Source organism: Mesocricetus auratus, unplaced genomic scaffold, assembly GCF_017639785.1.
Source record: "Mesocricetus auratus isolate SY011 unplaced genomic scaffold, BCM_Maur_2.0 Super-Scaffold_4256, whole genome shotgun sequence".
In the NCBI taxonomy this organism is placed as follows: Eukaryota; Metazoa; Chordata; class Mammalia; order Rodentia; family Cricetidae; genus Mesocricetus; species Mesocricetus auratus.
Window position 1 is genome coordinate 38,921,334 of NW_024429182.1, and position 20,684 is coordinate 38,942,017.

Sequence of the window (20,684 nt, forward strand, 5' to 3'; positions counted from 1 at the left end):
ACCATGTTTGTCTTTTTGTGACTGGGTTACCTCACTCAGGATGGTTTCTTCTAGCGCCATCCATTTGCCTGCAAATTTCAGGATTCCATTGTTTTTTTCTGCTGAGTAGTACTCCATTGTGTAAATGTACCACATTTTCTCTATCTACTCTTCGGTTGAGGGGCATCTAGGTTGCTTCCATGTTCTGGATATTACAAATAATGCTGCTATGAACATAGTGGAACAGACAACCTTGTTGTATGAATGGACATCTTTTGGATATATGCCTAAGAGTGGAGTTGCTGGGTCTTGTGGTAGGTTTTTTCCCATTTTTCTGAGGAATCTCCATACTGAATTCCAAAGTGGCTATACAAGTTGGCACTCCCACCAGCAGTGGACGAGGGTTCCCCTTTCACCACATCCTCTCCAGCATAAATTGTCTTTGGTGTTTTTGATTTTAGCCATTCTGACAGGAGTGAGATGGTGTCTCAGAGTTATTTTGATTTGCATTTCCCAGATGGCTAAGGATGTTGAACACTTTCTCAAGTGCCTCTCAGCCATTTTAGACTCCTCTATTGAAAATTCTCTATTTAGTTCTGCAGCCCACTTTTTAATAGGGTCCTTTGGTGTTTTGGAGACTTGCTTCTTGAGTTCTTTGTAAATTTTGGAGATCAACCCTCTGTCAGATGTGGGGTTAGTGAATATTTTTTTCCATTCTGTGGGCTGCCTTTTTGTCTTGCTGACTGTGTCCTTTGCCTTACAGAAGCTTCTCAGTTTCAGAAGGTCCCATTTATTAATTGTTGATCTCACTGTTTGTGCTACTGGTGTTATGTTCAGGAAGCTGTCTCCTGTACCAATTCGCTCAAGGGTCCTACCCACTTTCTCTTCTAAGAGGTTTAGTGTGGCTGGATTTATGTTGAGGTCTTTGATCCATTTACACTTAAGTTTTGTGCATGGTGATAGACATGGATCAATCCGTATTCTTCTACATGCCAGCCTCCAGTTTTTGCCAGCACCATTTGTTGAAGATGCTTTCTTTTTTCCATTGTATATATTTAGCTTCTTTGTCAAAAATCTGATGTTCATACACGGGTGGGCTAATATCAGAGCTTTCAATTAGATTCCATTGGTCTACCTGTCTATTTTTGTGCCAATACCAAGCTGTTTTCAGGACTATCGCTCTATAATAGAGCTTGAAGTCAGGGATGGTGATGCCTCCGGACGTTGCCTTGTTGAACAGGGTTGTTTTGGATATCCTGGGTCTTTTGTTTTTTCCATACAAAATTGATTATTGTTCTTTCAAGGTCTGTGAAGAATTGTGCTGGTGTTTTAATGGGGATTGCATTGACTTTGTAGATTGCTTTTGGCAGGATTGCCATTTTTACTACGTTTATCCTACCTATCCAAGAGCATGGGAGATCTTTCCATTTTCTGAGGGCTTCTTTAATTTCTTTCTTTAAAGATTCAAAGTTCTTGCAATACAGGTCTTTCACTTGTTTGGTTAGTGCTACCCTAAGGTATTTTATGTTGTTTGTGGCAATTGTAAAGGGTGATGTTTCTCTGATTTCCTTCTCAGCTCTTTTATCAACTGTATATAGTAGGGCTACTGATTTTCTTGAGTTGATCTTGTAGCCTGCCACTTTGCTGAAGGTGTTAATCAGCTGTAAGAGTTCCCTGGTAGAGTTCTTTGGGTTATTTATGTAAACTATCATATCATCTGCACATAGTGAAAGTTTGACCTCTTCCTTTCCAATTTGTATCCCCTTGATTTCCTTTTGTTGTCGTATGGCTCTGGCTAGAACTTCAAGTACAATATTGAAAAGGTATGGAGAGAGTGGACAACCTTGTCTTGTTCCTGATTTTAGAGGAATTGCGTTGAGTTTCTGTCCATTCAGCTTGATATTGGCTGTTGGTATGCTGTATATAGCTTTTATTATGTTTAGGTATGCTCCTGTTATCCCGGATCTCTTCAAGACCTTTATCATAAAGGGGTGTTGGATTTTGTCAAAGGCTTTTTCAGCATCTAGTGAGATGATCATGTGATTTTTGTTTTTCAGCTTGTTTATATGGTAGATTACACTGTTGGATTTTCGTATGTTGAACCATCCCTGCATCCCTGGGATGAAACCTACTTGATCGTGGTGAATGATTGTTTTGATGTGTTCTTGGATCCGATTTGCCAGTATTTTACTGAGTATTTTTGCATCAATGTTCATGAGGGATATTGGTCTGAAGTTCTCTTTCTTAGTTGTGTCTTTGTGTGGCTTGGAGATCAAGGTTATTGAAACCTCGTAGAAAGAGTTTGGCAAAGACCCTTCTGCTTCTATTGCATGGAATACTTTGAGAAGAACTGGTATAAGCTGTTCTTTGAATTTCTGGTAGAATTCTGCACTGAGGCCATCTGGACCTGGGCTTTTTTTTGGTTGGGAGACTTTTGATGACTGCTTCTATTTCCATAGGGGTTATAGGTCTATTTAAATTGCTTATCTGTTCTTGATTTAATTTTGGCAAGTGATAGCTATCCAGAATATTGTCCGTTTCCTTTAAATTTTCGAATTTTGTGGAGTACAGGTTTTCAAAGTATGACCTGATGATTCTCTGAATATCTTCAGAGTCCGTTGTTATGTCCCCCTTTTCATTTCTGATTTTGTTAATTTGCATGTTCATGCTCTGCTGTTTGGTAAGTTTGGACAAAGGTTTCTCTATCTTGTTGATTTTCTCAAAGAGCCAACTCTTTGTTGCATTGATTCTTTGTATTGTTTTCCTAGTTTCTACTTTATTGATTTCAGCCCTCAATTTGATTATTTTCTGGCGTCTACTCCTCCTGGGGGAGTTTGCTACTTTGGGTTCTAGAACTTTCATCTGTGCTGTTAATTCTTTAGTGTACCTATTCTCTAGTTTCTTCATGTGGCCACTTATTGCTATGAACTTCCCTCGTAGCACTGCTTTCAAAGTGTCCCATAGGTTTGGGTATGTTGTGTTTTCATTCTCATTCAATTCTAGGAAGTCTTTAATATCTTTTTTATTTCTTCTTTGACCCAGGAATGGTGCAGTTGTGCATTATTCAATTCCCATGAGTTTGTAGGGTTTCTGAAATTTGTGTTGTTGTTGAATTCTAATTTTAACACATAGTGGTCTGGTAAGATGCATGGAGTCATTCCAAATTTTGTAGCTGCTGAGGTTTGATATTTTTGCCAAGTATTTGGTCGATTTTTGAGAAGGTTCCACGTGATCGTGAGAAGAAGGTATATATTTTTTTATGTAGATGAAATGTTCTATAGATGTCTGTTAATCCCAGTTGGGTCATTACTTCTATTAGACCCTTTGCTTCTTTGTTGAGTTTCCGTCTGGTATTCCTGTCTAGTGGTGAGAGTGGGGTGTTGAAATCTCCTACTATAAGTGTGTGGGACTTTATATGTGATTTAAGTTTTAGTAATGCTTCTTTTATGAACATGGGTGCCTTTGTATTTGGGGCATAGATGTTCAGGATCGAAACCTCATCTTGGTGGATTTCACCTGTGATGAGTATGTAATGACCTCCTTCATCTCTTTTGATTGATTTTATTTTAAAGTCTAATTTGTTAGATATTAGGATTGCTACCCCTGCTTGTTTCTTGGGTACATTTAATTGGAAAATCTTTTCCCAACCTTTAACTCTCAGGTAATGTCTGTCTTTGATGGTGAGGTGTGTTTCTTGTATGCAGCAGAAGGATGGGTTCTGTCTTCAAATCCATTCTGTTAGCCTGTGTCTTTTTATGGGTGAGTTAAGGCCATTAATATTGAGGGATATTAATGACCATTGATTGCTCATTCTTCTTTGATTTGGAATCATTGTTGGTGGTGGAATTATGTGTGGAATTCCATCCCTTTGTTCTTTTGGCTGTTGGTAAAGTGGGATTATCTAATGCCTATGTTTTTCTCGTTGTAGTTAACTTCCTTGGATTGGAGTTTTCCTTCCAGAACTTTCTGTAGGGCTGGGTTAGTGGATACGTATTGCTTGAATCTAGTTTTGTCATGGAATATCTTGTTTTCTCCATCTATAGTGATTGATAGCTTTACCGGGTATAGTAGTCTGTGCTGGCATCCATGGTCTTTTAGTGTTGGCAGAATATCTATCCAGGACTTTCTGGCTTTCAGAGTTTCCATGGAGAAGTCAGGTATAATTCTGATAGGTTTGCCTTTATATGTTATTTGGCCTTTTTTCTTAGCTGCTCTTAATATTCTTTCTTTATTCTGTATATTTGGGGTCTTGATTATTATGTAGCAAGGGAACTGTTTTTTGTGATCCACTCTATTTGGTGTCCTGTAAGCTTCTTGTACCTTCATTGGCATGTCTTTCTTAAGGTTGGGAAAGTTTTCTTCTATGATTTTGTTGAATATGTTTTCTGTTTCTGCCCCTTTGAGATGGTTTTCTTCACCTTCTTCTATACCTATTATCCTTAGGTTTGGTCTTTTCATGGTATCCCATATTTCCTGGATGTTTTGTATTAAGGATTTCTTGGACTTAAGATTTTCTTTGGTTGATGAATCCATTTCTCCTAGTGTATCTTCAACACCTGAGATTCTCTCTTCCATCTCTTTGTATCCTGTTGGTAATGCTTTTTGTATTAGTCGTACCTGACCGTTTGCCTAGCTTTTCTATTTCTAGCCTTTCTTCAGATTGTGTTTTTTATTGTCTCTATTCCAGTTTCCAACCCTTGCACTGTTTGAATTGTTTCTTGTAATTTTCGGTTTATCTTTTTGTACATTTGTTGCATTTTATTAATTTGTTTTTTCTTCCATTTCTTGCATTTTTGGTTTGTTTTTTCTTCCATTTCTTGCATTTTTTGGTTTGTTTTTTTGTTCATTTCTTTGAGGGATTTTCCTATATCCTCTTTGAGGGCCTCTATCATTTTCATGAAGTTGTTTCTAAGGTCATTCTCTTCTGCTTCATTTGCATTAGAATGTTGGAGTCTTGCTGGTGTGGAGTCTCTAGAATCTGGCAGTGTCATATTTGTTTTTCTGTTGCTGAGTGTGTTTTTCTATTGTCTCTTTCCCATCTCTTCTTCTAGTGGGTGCAGAAAGAGCCCCTTACTGGTCTGGTGGTTAGGGGCCCAGAGTTCCCTTTCGGTGGGCACTAGCAAGTCCAATACTGTATTAGTTCTTCTACTCTTGTCCTAGTTCTGGTCCCGTGGGTAGAGAAGTAGACCAGGAATCTGTGGTGCTTAGTCTCCCACCTGGTCCCCTGGTCTCTTTGCTGGAAGAGAAGACTTGGAATCTGGGGTGCTTCCACTGAAATGGAAAACTCTGTGGCCTTCCCAGGTCACTGGAAGGCATGCCTGGCCTGGGATTCGGAGCCTTGTTTACCTGGATCTGCTGGTTTCCTGGTCTCGTTGGTGGAAGAGAAGACCTGGAATCTGGGGTGCTTGGCTCCTCCTGGGACTGGAAGCTCTGTGCAGTTCCCAGGCAATCCTCAGGCACTGGAATGCAGGCCTGGATGCAGGGCCTGTCTTTCCTGGTCCCTCCAGACCAGCTGGACCCCTGGTCTCCTTGGTGGAAGAGAAGACCTGGGATCTGTTGTGTTTGGCTCCTGCCAGGATGGGAAGCTCTGTAGCCTTCCCCAGTCACTGGAAGGCAGGCCAGAATGTGAGGCCTTCTTTATCTGGATATACATGGATTTTTAAATTAAGCTACTGTGATGGTTCTTCTAGACTGGCAGCTTATTTGGGTTGATTAGGGGGGTCAGTAAAAATATATTCCATTGTGTCTGTAAGGAAGTGCAGTACATGAATAGATCATGAAGGCTGTGACCTAATGAGTAGTTTAATCCACAAATGGATTTCAAATTCAACTACAATGTTGGGAGGTGGTGAAGCTATAGAGGGTGAGGCCTGGTGGGAGGATGTAGATCACTACAGACATGTTATTTTTGCTACTGTCCACTCAGCACCCAGTCTGATGTAAGTCATCCTACCCTGTCCTCCTTGTCATGATGAATTGAAACGTTTGGTACTGTGAGCAAAATAAACCCATCCTCCATTAAACTGTTTATATCAGCTTGCACTGCTATCATTTTCATCCCTTTAGAATCAAATCATTATGCTTTCAGTTTTAGCATAGTTGATATTTCTTATTATTTAAAATATATTTGTTTATAATTTATGTGTATGTGCAAGTGCATGATATGTGTACTATATGTGTGCCAGTGCTTGTAAAGGCCAGAAGAAAGTGTCATATCCCTGGAACTGGAGTTACAGGGGGTTGTGAGGTTCCTGATGTGAGTGATAGGAATTGAAATCATGTCCTCTGCAAGAACACCAAGTGTTTTTGAACTGTTGAGTCATCTTTCCAACTCTGTTCATCATGTTTTTAAATCTATAATCCAGAAAAAGAAATATACCTCACATCAATAGTCAGTTCATTGGGATGTAGGAAAGGCAGATCTAAAGGGAAAACTATGAGTACCTACATGTTAAAAATTGGGGACCTCTTAACATTACATCTTTGAGATGATACATCTCAAAGCCTTAGAAAATCAAGAATAAAATAAATCTAAAACCATAGAAGAAAATAGTAAAAATCAGAGTTGAAGCTTATGAGCTAGCAACAACAAAAACAATCAATAAAGAGGATCAATTAAAGAGTTGATTCTTAAAAGGGGAGGAAAAAAGAGAAGAAAAGAAAAAGAACAAACCCTTAGCCAAGTCAACTAAAAGAAAAAGACCTAAATTAATGAATTATGTTGAAATTGAGGTATTACAGCGGATGCCACGGAAAACAAGAGGATCATTAGAGATTGTCATGAAATTATACATTCTCACAAACTGGAAAAATATAGAAGTAGAAAATTTCTGGACATATAAAGCTTACCACTTGAGCCAAGAATATATACTCAATCTAAACAAATAGTTGACAAAAGCAAGATTGAACAGGATGTCTCCCATCAGAGGAAAGCCTAGAACAGACACATTCACAGGTGGATTTTACCAGGCATTTACAGAACTGTCAATTGTGAGCTTCAAACTATTCTATAAACTAGAAATGGAAGAAACAAATGCTCATTTTATGAAGGAAGACACCGATACAAAGTCCAGGTAACAACAACAAAAATCAAATTATTTGATGTATAAAGATGCAAAAATGATCAATAAAATACTATATATTTAGTTCAATAACACAACCATGACTAAAGTGGTCTCACTCTAGGGAAGCAAGAGTGGTCCAACATTCATTAATTAATAAACATGTTAGCACCTAGAGATAAAATCAAGAGCAAAAATTATATGATCATCTCAATAGATACAGAAAAAGTTTTTGGCAAGTTTTAACACTGCTTCATATTAATGAATCTAAAGAAATTAGGAATAGAAAATCATAACAAAGGTGACATTTATTAAACCTATAGCCAGCATTTCACTGTAGGGCAAACTAGAATGTATTGCGTCTACAATCAAGCACAAGATGGGGTTTCTAATTTTGCCCCTGTTATTTAATATATAACTCAAAATCTTAGCTAAAGTAATAAGGCAAGAGAAAGAAATAAGAGATATAAATGGAAGGAAATAGAAGTTCTTTGTCCCCATTTATAAATGATATGATCTTATACTTAAAATACCGTAAAGAATCTACCAGAAGACTTTTAGATTTGATAAATGCTTCCTGCAAAATAGCAGGATACAAAAGTAACATACAAAATTATTGGTTTATAAAAACTAAACCAATAACAAAGCCACCAACCAAGAAGTCAGGAAAACAATTCCATTCACAATAGTCAACAACCAACCAACCTACTAGTAATAAACCTAATCAAGGACATTAAAAAACCTCTATTATAAAAACTTGAAAACACCGAAGAAAGTAAGTCCCCAAAGACACAAGGATTTCCTGTGTTCACAGATTAGCAACATTTTTGAAATTTTTAAAAATGAGGGCCTGGAGAGATGACTCAGCAGTAAAAAGTACTTGAGGTTCTTGCAGAAGACTTGGATTGGGTTCCCAGCACTCACATGGTGGCTCACAAATTATCTATAACTCCAGTTCCAGGGGATCTGGTGCCTTCTTTTGACCTTTGCAGCCCCCTGCCAAACACACACACACACACACACACACACACACACACACACACACACACACACACACACACAGTCATGCACATAAATAAAAATAATTTTTAGAAGGGTCTAAAAATGACTAACTCACCAAAAGAAGCCCAGATTCAATACATTTCCCATCAAAATTTCAATAACATGGTTTACAGAGCTTAAACTAATAAACATAATATGCCCCAATTTGGAGTAGAAATAGCAATGTGACAGGTGTCATAATACCTGCTTTAAAACTATGCTTCAGAACCACACTCAGAAGAACAGCAAAGTATTGGCACAGAAGATATTGTCTTAGTGTTCTGTTGCTATTTAGAGACACCATGATCAGGGAAATGCTTATAAAAGATAATTTAATTTAATTGGGGCTTACAATTTCAGATGTTTGGTTCATTATCATCATGGTAGGAAACATGGTAGCACACAGGCAAACATAGTGCTGGTGACATAGCTAAAGAGTGCCACATCAGAATCTGCAGGCCTCAGGAAGAGAGCCATTGGGCCTGGCTTGAACTTTGGAAACCTCAAAGACCACCCCCGTGGCACACTTCCTCCAACAAGGCCACACTTATTCCCTCTCAAATAGTGCAACTCCCTGATGATTAAGCATTCAAATATGTGAGTCTATAGGGGCCATTCTATTCAAACCATCACAGATACACAGACCAATGAGACGGAAGAGAGGACTCAGAAATAAACCCATTCAGTTATACCTATTTTGACAAAGGAGTCAAAAATATGCATTCGAAACAGTTTAGGAGGTAGTACCAGAAAAGTTGAACACACGCTGAAGATTAATGAAACCATTAAAATCTTTATTGGTTTATCTTATGTTGAGGTAAGGGTCTTCTGTATATAAAACTTCCCATGTATGATTTCTCAACAGTATTACATGTTCGTGTTTCTAAATTACAGCATGAAGTCTAAAGTCAGTCATAGATTTGATCTGTAGATTTATCCCTATCCCCAGTGCCTGAGCAGCTCTCAGGACAAGTCTTCATGGCTTCTCCCCTTCCTCAGAACAGTTGTAGCATGTGTTGGAATGGCAGGCAGCATCTGGGTATTGAGGAATGGCCCTGATTCCTGAGTTGTGATAGCCCAGGGATCCAGTCCCTTAGGTAGAAAGCCTGAGGACCTTCAACTGAGATACATGTCAAACAAATGCATTAAGACTCTGCACACCCTGGGCAGCTTTCTTGGCCAGTGGGGGACCTGCTCTCTGCAAAACCTCTGGCTGTATAGTCTCCTACCATCCACCGTAATAAAGTCCCTTCATTTGAGTCACTGTATGGTGGTTTTGTCTTGCCTGAATCATGCATTTACCAGGAACTGCAGCCCACAATGGAGTGGGTACACAAAGAGTCATTTGGGAAGAGGGAGGCTCAATGAAGAAAATATCCCTACCAGAGTGGTCCATGGGCAAGCCTGTGTGGCATTTTCTTGATGGATGACTTATGTGGGAGGACCCAGCTCATTGTGGGTGGTGCCACCCCTGGGCAGGTGGTTCTTGGTTATATAAGAAAGCAGACTGAGCAGGTCATGAGGAACAAAGCCAGTAAGCAGAATTCCTTTATGTCCTCTGCTTCAGTTCCTGCCTCCAGGTAGATGCCTTAAGTTCCTGTCCTGACTTCCCCCAGGAGATATGCTACATGCTGCAAGGTGAAATCTTTTTTTCTCCAGACTGCTTTTGTCATGCTGTTCTATCACAGTGATAGACGTTACACAACTTTTGGGGGAGTGTGGAGGGTTGAGACAGTTTCATGTAGCCCAGGCTGACCTGTGTACCTGACACTCACTGTGTACCTGAGAATAGTCTGATCCTCTTGCCTCCACTTCCCAAGTCCTGAGATTACATGAGTACACAGCCACATCCAACTCTGGCTTTGCTTTTTCCTTTGAAGAACAATCGAGGCAAAATATCCAGAAGAGAAACTTCATGCACATGAATTAGCAATAATAACAATGCCCAGTTTGAGGGCGCTGTGTTCTGTAGTAGCAGTTAACAGACACACAAACATTATTTTATGGCACTGAATTAAAGATTTGAATAAAGTGAGATTTACACATAAGAGAAATACAGAACTGTGATAAGGTACTTCGGGGATTCATGAAGAAATTACTCAGGGGAACAGAACAGCAAGTTTTTCTTACCAACAAAAGCAGGTTTTTGTTTAAATCTTTTAAAGAATGGGAGTGGTAAATGGGGAGAGAGTGGGAGGCCAGGGTAAGGAGGAAATGTAGGGACAAGTAACACCAAAGGCCTTTTGAAAAGCCATAGAGAAACTTACTGCCATAGATGCTTCTTAGTGTGTGTGTGTATGCATATATTCTAAATATATATTTAATCTTAAAGCATGTGCATGTGTGCACACACATACATATATACATATGGTGAGAGAGAGGGAGAGAGAGAGAGAGAGAGAGAGAGAGAGAGAGAGATTCACCATATACTGGGAGAATGCTACAACTAGACATGTTATAACAAGTAAAACACAGTGCAAAGATCGGTTACATCATGTTAGTCATTGGCCAAAGGGTCCCATAGATGCCCCCAAGCATCGCAAGCTATTGCCAAGGCAATTGGTTACTCTTTATAACCTAAGGGTAAGGTACTATTACTGAAGACACAATTTTCTTATGTCATCAAACATGGAGGAATCAAGTTGGCGCCCAACTAGAAGCTTCACGCAATAAAATGACTCTGAATGATCTATGGCCACACCCATAGATCAGAACATCATCCAAGAAGCTGCTTCTTGCAGTAGATGCTAATTTAAACAGAAACCCACAAATGGCTAATGTACAGAAAGTGAAACACTTTGGATCACTCAGCCTTGAATGGGATACTATTATCCAATCCCTCCCCTCACTGCTCAGGGATTTATGCAGAAGAGGAGGTAGAAAGATTGTAAGAGCCAGAGGTGGTGGAGGGCCCAGTTAAATAGCCTCACCCAGACACAACAGGACTGATACACGTATGAACCTGCACATGACAGCACACACAAGACCTGCACATGTGCAAACCAAACAGCATCTTAGCATAGCGAGGCAGAAGTAGAAGTGGGGTCCTACCCTAGCCAAGAAGCTATTTGCAATGGATACCTGCTGGTAAAGGGAAAAATCTGTTGTCTACAGTGGAGTGTCACCAGTTATATCAAATATACTCCAGGGCAGGCCCCAAGCCCAGGAATAGTGGACTAACAGCAAATGAACTCCACTTTTTTGTTGTTTGGTTTGGTTTCGGTATTTTTTTAATCGCTTTTTTTTTCTGAGTGAAAGAACATGAAGTTGGGTTGGTAGGGAGATGGGGAAGATCAGGGAGGTTGCGGTAGGTGAAATAATATGATCAAAATCTATTGTGTGAAATCTTTAATTAAAAATAGATAAAGGGGAAAGGTTCTCTGTTCTTTAAATGAATAAAATGATGTTTACAAATAATGTATTTTCTCTCTGTGGCAGGCATCACTTTTGTCTACAACCATGTTTCTTATGCACACCATTTTGAGGGTGGCAAGGATCATATGTGAGCTACTCAAGAAACGTGCAGGGCTTTGTTGAGTTCAGAAAGTGTGTTTTGTGTGCAGCAAAGGTCATTATGCCATCACTGGGCAGGAAGCTTATTAGCAAACTTTGCAGAAATTTCTACCAGCAGGTGACAAGAACAGACTGGTCATAAAGGAAATACCTCTACCCATAACCATCCAGGGCTCTCTCCTGACCCTGGGACGTGAGACTGTAGAGTTCCTGAGTAGATGACAGCTGATTCCCAGCATGCTCCCAGAGCCACAGAGACAGCTGTTGCTTTGACATTCTATGAGATACTTTAATATCTGATGGTGGTGCAAGCTACTTCTGTGTGGGTTCTGATGAGCTCAGACTCGAGAGCCAAGATTGAGCACCTTTAGATTCTTTGTGCCCTCCACTATTGACTTCTTTGGAGATCTGGCCCAATCTTTTAAAATACCATTTTCCATTCAAGTAAATGAATGAAGACTACACAACAAAATAGCCATCTCTTAGGGACTTTGCTGTTTCCCATGTCATCCCTGTCCGCCAGGGTCTCTGACCTCTACACCTGTACAATAACTGCCACCCAAACCTAGCTCTCCAGGGTCCCAGAGCAGCTTTGATTGGTGGGGTCTCCAGCTTCCTTCCCTATGGTAAATGTCCTAACATCGGGTCAGTCATGATAGAGGCATGGGGGAGGGGAGAGATACAAAGATCGTGAGAATCTTATTTCCATCATTTATAGAAATAAGTGAGGGCAAATTCAGCTGAGGAAATGGCCAGTTCCCTCTGTAGGAGTAATTGCCCTTTTGAAGATGACTCCATGAACTGATGACTAGTTGCAAGAAAACCTGGGGGGGCTTGAACTAAATGTGTTGGGAGACGTGGTAAAAGCCTTAGTTACTCAGTCACATCTGGGGAACTCTTCCCCAGTCAGGAAGACAGGAAAGAGAAGAGGACATTTGGCCCCAAAGACAATCCATGGACTCTTTAGACACTGTTAGTGTAGCATTAAGATCCAAGGCTGTGCGTGCCTCTAGAGGCCCTTCAGAGCTATGTTCTAGCCAGACTAACTCAGTATCAGCAAGCAGAGGAGCTCCAAGTGTGAGGAGATCCCAGGGCCTCTGTAGGATGAAGTGTCGTTTTTTCTCTGAAGGATGCTTGAACTCAGGACACCGAGGACACTGAATGTCACCCCAGGTCATGTCTACTAGGATCCTCCGCAGCAATATGCCTGACGAGCACGCCTTGACATGCACATGCTCACAGAAGAGCAATTCCACAGCGTGGCTTTGTCCTTTCGTCAGTGCCAATCTGGGACAAAAGTGGAATGGCACTCATATCTGGCTGGTCACCTGCTGTAGCTAGCAGTTTTTTCGTGTTCCAAATGCACTACACAAATCAAAGCACTTTCTACTCATACAAGGATTAAAAGAAAAGTTTGGTGGCACTGTTATAGAACTTGATTTCCCACCTGCAGCTGGCTTGTCTTGGAGTCCAGACTCCATTAGGATTGGAAGTGGAATGCTGCACAGTTACAGGCTTCATTGTGGTTGACTGTAGTCCGCGGGATGCTGACAGCTGGGAACAGACTATGAGTGTCCTTTGAAGTCAAGAAGGGCCTTTGAAAGCCACAAAAATGTCTTCCCAGCCAGCTGGTCCTTCAGTCACTGAGCAGAGCTTGTGTGGTGGTATATGTCTGTTTCAAACACTCTTAGTTCCCTTGAGTGTCTCTCTGGGAGATTCTGGCATAGGGTGTTCTAATTGTTATTATAGCAAACAGCCAACACATTTAAGGAGGAAAATACTAATCAAAATGTTTTCTGATGCTGGGCATGAAAGCATACTCCTATAGTCCCAGCATTTTGGAGGCAGGGGCAGGAAAACTCACAAGATTCCAACCAGTGTTAATAAGAGCCTGTCTTGACAAAACAAAACAAAATACTTTATAACAACATGTAGCACAGTAGTGAAATGGTTTCCTACTATGCACAGGTTCTAGGCTCAATTCCAGAGACACACAAGTGCGTGCACATACATAGAGACACATGCACTCACAAGTACACAGATTCACACACACAGACGCATACACTCATACAGATATACCCACATTCACACACACACACACACACACACACACACACACACACATGCACAGATTTTACTGCTGGCTCTAAGTATAGTGTAATTAGTTTGGCAAATTACAAACCAAGATAAGAAGTTCCTCCCAAGAGGAAAACAAAGTCAAGAGAATAATCATCCAAGAGTTTTATGCTAATTTGAAAATGCCCATAAATATTATATTAACATTATGTCAAAATTAAAGTGATTTTTCAAAATTGTAAATAGACAGGCACAATAACTCACAAGTGCACTCCCAGAATTCAGAAGGCTAAGACACCAAAAGTTTGAGGCCATCCTAGCTACATAGTGAGTTCCAGGTTAGCCTAAGCTACAGAATGCACGCCACAAATATCATAAACAGAGCTAAACAACCCCTAGTCACTTGGGAAAAAAGTACAGCTCCTGTTGTAGAGGAATTTTCTCAATCCATAAAGTCTACAAATAACAGAAAATGTTCAATTATTCTTTGAAATCAGTGAAAGGATAGAAGCAGTGAATTCACAGAAAAATGCAGTTGAATCTGCATAAGAAATGGTGTTTACCAGGGGAGATCAGGCACGTTCAGGGCCGTAGCTTCCTGATATATGGTGGATAAGAGTGATAAAATAAAGCTTACAAAGAAAAAAAAAGAAATGGTGTTTATCTTTGCTAATAATAAGTGTAGGCAGCAATTTCTGACCCACAAGCTGCTCCCAAGTAACCACACAGGGTCTTAATATTGATTACGAATGCTCAGCCCATAACTCAGGCTTGTTACTAGGTAAATCTTACGTATAAATTAACCCATATTTCTTATCTATGCTTTGCCACGTGGCTTGGTACCTTTTCTCAGTATGGCATGCCCATCTTGCTTCTCTCTGCATCTGCTCGATATTCCTGACTCCACCCTTCTTCCCAGCATTCTCAGTTTGGCTTTCCCATCTAGCCTTATCCTGTCTAGCTAGCTGTTGGCTGGTAAGCTTCTTTATTAAACAAATCACAGTGGCATATATTCATTCACAGTGCACAGGAATATTTCACAAATAAAAGCCATCAAAAATAAATTATGGCTCTTCAAGCCCATAAAATAATAATCTCACATGTGACCTTGCAATATACCTCAGTAATCAAGCATTTGTCTAGGATATATGAAGCTATGGTTTCAATCCCCAGTAACCCACACATACATACACAACACACACACAGCATATTACGTTTGCATGAAACAGGTCCTTGTTTGTTACCCCTGAGACAGAAATGGTAATAATCTGAGAGGGAGAATTTAACAACAGTTTTCAAAAACTAAAGGTGCTTGTGACCTCTCACCTTATAGTTCAGCTCTGGGGGAGATTCTTCTATACACAAACACAAAAATATTTTTGTAATTGTGGTAGCAAAAGATTATGAACAGCCTGCAAGTCCATACGCAGAGAAGTAGCTCCCATGGAGCTGCTTGCAGCTTTCTGGAGTGGTTGCCTCTGCAGTTACGGGGACTGGATTTCACCTCACAGCCTTCTCTTTTGCATTTGTAGTATCTAAATTTTGCAGTGATCTTAGGTATTGCATTTTGAAATATATGCATATTTTACAATGAAAAGTAAAACCAGAACCGAAACAGTAGCAATAGCCAGCACACTGCATGCTGATTCTACATGCAAAGCATCATTCCAGAGGTTTATTGTATTGGCTCAATTGATGTTCACAAAAATCTAGGAAAAGGCATGTCAGCTTCTCAGACAACCGGGGTTAAGCAACTGGGTTGGATCCTAGATCACATAAGGGGCATTAGTAGTGCAATTAGCAAGATTTGGTCAAGGTTTGCAGGTTAGCTCAGAGAACTGCAATCTGTCTTTTAACGAGGCAGAGAATACATGTTTTGAGTTCTGTAGATGAAATGAGAACCCCAAAGGGTTGCTGGCCAGCTACTCGGCTCTGTGATGTCAGCACAGAAGCAGATGGAGATAATGGGCATGTGCAGTCTGAAGCAAATTAATTCACAAACACTAAGATTTTAATTTCATGTGTTAAGCGGTTAACTGTGTAGACTCCTTCTTAGCTAGAGCTTCAGAAAAAGATGAAGATCTTGATGTCACTCTCTGGTGGCAGTTTAACCTTTGGGTAAGAAAACAGTAGTAACTGTTCTGCTCCAGACACTCAAAGTAATTCCCTTGTATTCAGAAAATACACATGGAGATAGATTTAAAGTGTTTGTCTGTTACCAATTTTCCTGTGCCAAATAATCGCTCAGTTTTTACTTGTATACATCCACTGATGGGAAATTCGTTTAAATCATTCATTATAGGACAACATAAATTATTTTAAAAAGTCTTTACCGAGTTGAAGGGAAGTATTCCATGTGAGCCAGAGGTTAGGAAAAATATATCATTTGAAAATGAACAAAGCTAGTGTTTGCTACACACTTGTAAAATTGGTTTTTCAACAGTAATACGGGAAGTGAAGATAATGTTTAACCAGTGTGCCACCTAGTGGCCAAGGCATGAATAGATGCACTGAAATACAATCGCGGGGTGAGGGAGGCTTTCCTGGTGTCTTTTTTAATCTTTATGAAAACTTAGCTACTAGGTGGTTATTGTTTAAAAATGGTGATGATTGCAAGTTAGGCAATATTAATTCATTTTTATAGAAAACAGATGGCTAAACCTGTCGTTCAAAGACCGCATCCCACCTAGCCGGACTCCCAGTTCGCGTGCCTGCTCTGTAGTCCGCTAACACACAAAATTCGGGCTACACCTGGGGCTCACTTCAGCCAGCAGAAGTGACGTGCTGATTCTGCGCCTAAGCCTTTGAGAAATCCTGGAAATGTCTGCTTTTGGAAGGCATAAGCCATGATTTAAGAAGTCGAGAAAGAAAGACCTATTATTGAAGAAGCTGCATAGACAGAACATACAAGAAGGTACACAGAGATGAGGAAGTCCTAGCATCTCATGGAGAGTGAGCGAAAGTAGTGAGGGAAGGGAGACAAGATAGAGAAGAAGAAGGCAGAACGAGAGAGGGAGGGGGCTCTTACCTACACAGTCCTGCCTTCCAGGTATCTCGGCAAGAGCCGTATTTGCAAACAATCTCCAGAGTACACCAGCTGAGCCTCTATCTATTCAGTCCTCAGATTGTCATTGCATTAGACCCAGCGGAACTCCGCCGGCCTACAGACTCACGGGAGAAAACTACTGATCAAAAGCACTCCGTCTTGAGACAGTTCTCTCCGGTCTGATAGATAACTGAAATGAGATCCGTAAGTAGAGTGTGGTGGGAGTTATCAACCTCCTGCTTCAACGAGCCCTTGCTTGGTGTCATCTGTGAAGATGAAGTGGAGCCCTCAACAGCCTTTCCTTGACATCCAGTGTAATGTACAGTTTTATCAGTAGAGGACCCCAGAGAGGCGCCCAAGGAAAGCTCCCGGGTGCCTTCAGTAGGCTCCCGAAGAGCAGCTTCCCATGGCAAAGATTTCTCCGCAGCTGGGCACTATGTGCTTTCGTGGCCTCATCAGTAAAGCGGTGGTCATGTGGCTAACGGTCTCGGACAGTGCGAAGCCACCCAAGTCTCGATTTTTGTCTCCCGAACCTTTCACTAGACCAACAGTTCTAAGGGCCTGGCAATCTGGTGAAACTGCCTCTCAATCCTTGTTCTACCAGCAGCCTCGGGCTGCCCTGGCCCAGGCTGTGCTCAGGGGAGGCATCTCTAACTCCTGGTGCCAAAGCATCTTTAGGAGTGCTGTCCCCCACTGTGGGTGGGCAGCCAGCCTCATCCCCATGACTTGATGCTAAGAACCCTATCTAGGCCTCATGACGACTTCCTTATGTCTCTTCTACTGTTTTTAATGGGGTCACAGACTGGAAAATGAATTCTGTTTGCCTGCTGACTAGGGACTAGATCTGAACCAGGCAACCAAGTGAACTTCTCTGTCCAGTGAATCCAAACTACTCCTTCGTCCGCAAGATCTTTCTACCTCCCTCAAGACTGTTCGGAGGGCTGTAAGTTTTACTTTTACGTTTCCTTGCTGTGTGAATAACTAGTTAGCTGCCTGCACTGAGTGGCTATGAGGTGGGCACAAGCTGATCTAAACTTAGAGGGCTTCTCTACAGTTTGACACTTAGAATTTTTAAAGAAGATTTATTTTATTTTTAATTATATCCGCATCTTGAATGCACACATGAGTGCAGGTACTCATGGAGGCCTAAAGAGGGCATCAGAGCCCTTGGAGCTGGAGTTAGAGTCACTTGTCAGGTGCCTGACTTGGGTACAAAAATGCTTTTAACCACTGAGCCATCTCTTCCACCCTACATTTTTTGCTTTTTATGATCACATATAAACTTTCCCTTGTCAATAATACATAATAATTAATATCCTGGCATTATTAATAAAGCATATGTATATGTAAGCATTCATATACACCCACTCAGCTGTAGACAGGATACAAAATCGTGTCTTGTAATGCCACTGAGATCATGTTATGGGGGAACACAATAACAGGGTGAAGAGAGACATCTTTTTCCCAGTCTAAGCAGACTGCATTTGAAAGTTTAATGTTCACTTTACTAGGTCAAGTGTGACTTATTATGATCTTTTGAGTTGAATCATTTATCTAGTAATGAGTTCAACAAATGTCCTCCCACCTAAGGAGTGACTGGCACAGCCACAGTCCTAAATAACGCTAGCAGTGAGGCAGAACTGGAAAGCATTTTATAGGCAAAATGTAAATGAGAGCGCATCTGAATGTTGTATTCAGTTGGGCTAGAACCGTGCTAATCTCAGAAATTAAACAAAGCATGTTAAATTGATTTGTCTCTGCAAATTTTAGTGCATATAGACAGATCTGCCCATATCTGAAGACTCATCACCAGTGTCACTCAATCCAATTATACACAATTCAAGGGCATCTTGCTGTGACAATAATTGAAAAACAATGCCAATTGCTTTGTTTTCCTTACAGTACTGTATCTCTGGGTCAATAAAAATGTTTTCACATTTCTAACTCATGTTTTCTTTTCCTGACCACCAAGAGAAAAGTTTGACAAATATACTATTATCCTAATGGGAATTGCCATTACAATTCAAGTATTAATAGTCCTTGGAAAGAATTTGTCTCTAGGGAATAAATACTAGTTCTGCCTGTGTTTTAAGATTTTGAAAAACAGATCTGAGTTTGCTGAAAACATGTAGAAATTTGCAATTTTGGGCAAAGCCTGTGTGTGTGTGTGGTGGTGGTGGTAACCTAATCAGGAGTATTCTTTGCAAACAACTCAGGCTAATTTAAGGATAGCTGCTTTAAAAAAACAAGATGTTGAACAACCTGACAACCAGATAACAGCATGGCCCAGTGTGGTCTGACTGTGGGCATCAATACAAGGCTGAGAACGGCCAGTGCTGGGTCTGCTGGCCACAGCTCTGGTGAACCAGCCAGTGCTGAGTACTGGGACCTGGAGGCTGCGCTTCCATGGAACCTGTCCTCGCTTCTCATCTGATTGCCCAGTGTGGACCATAGGTCATATTGTAATTCCGAAGTGATTTGTTTTATGAATGAGAATCTAACTCCCATCCATTGTGAGGCATCAGGAAGGTGGGAACTTAATCTCACTGTGGTGTTTCTCAGTGTGACATTTAGGAGATGATTAGAAATAGAAATGGATTATGGTGCCTCTAGAACTGAAAATTCTGGTGGCTTTGTAAGAAGAAGAGAAGCCAGAACACACACACACACACACACACACACACACACACACATACACACACACACACACATACACACACACACACACACATACACACACACACACACACACAAACACACACACACACATACACACACACATACACACACACACACACATACACACACACACACACACATACACACACACACACACATACACACACACACATACACACACACACACACACAGGCAACCATGAGACATGAGTGTATAACATGCTTTGCCATGTGATGCTCAGGGTCACCTTAGGACTGTGTGGGTCTTAAACCTACAGGTCTGAAAGCTAAATAAGCTACTTTTCTTTAGAAAGCTGCCTGGTCTGGGATGTTTTATTATGATGATGCTAAATGAAGTAACATGGGGTTTCATTTCTGTAATGGAAGTGAAGAACAAGGATTTTATCCTGAGTTTTCTTAGTGAGAGCTGGATAACACATCCTACTGACACCAAGTAGATTGGAGAATTCCTAGAAGTGAGACAGATGGACTGGGTATAGGGTTTGAGTTAAAATAAAAGCTTTATAATATCCATCTCTGCCATAGGCAGGTTCTAGCTTCTGCCTCCTGAGTCCCAGACAACAGTTTTGTCCTAAAAATAATTCCTTGTCCTGAGACAGTTTATGTTCTTGTTCCTAGCTTGTGCCAATATTTCATCTAAATAGTCATGATCCATCACCGACTCTGCTTCCTAACCTACTTCTGCCATTCCCTTCCCCTTCCAGTTAAACTTTTCTCCCCAGGTCAAGTGAAGGGGCTCATCACACTGATGTTTGAAGAGGCAAGGGGAAAAGTGTTGTTGTCACTGTCAAGGGAACAAAAGAAGCACTATATGCACTCGTGTCTGTGGCTGGAAGTCTGAACGTGTGAGTAACATAAACAGGCCAAATTTGGGCCCTGCATATGCCAATGATTTCTTCACGGCAGGTGGAGACTGTCAGGGAGAAGCCTGTCAGTACCAGACACAATGCTTTCCACTCACTGCCTTAATATGCCCCAGAAGAAGCACGCATGTGGCCACTCAGAGCTTGCCGGCATTGCATGCCCTACAGAACTGCACGTGACACCTGCTGGTCATACAGAGAATACTTCAAAAATCCAACAGAGGGCCTGAGAGTGTCGTTCTGTGCCAGAGTGTTTGCCTGACAGGTGTGAGGCACAGCACTCTTCACACACACAATCCCACATAGCATGACCCTTTGATACTTTATGAGGTAGACATTCCTCTTTTTGAGAGATATTGACTGGAAGTATAAGCCACTCCCCCAATTCTCATCTCTCCTGAGGGC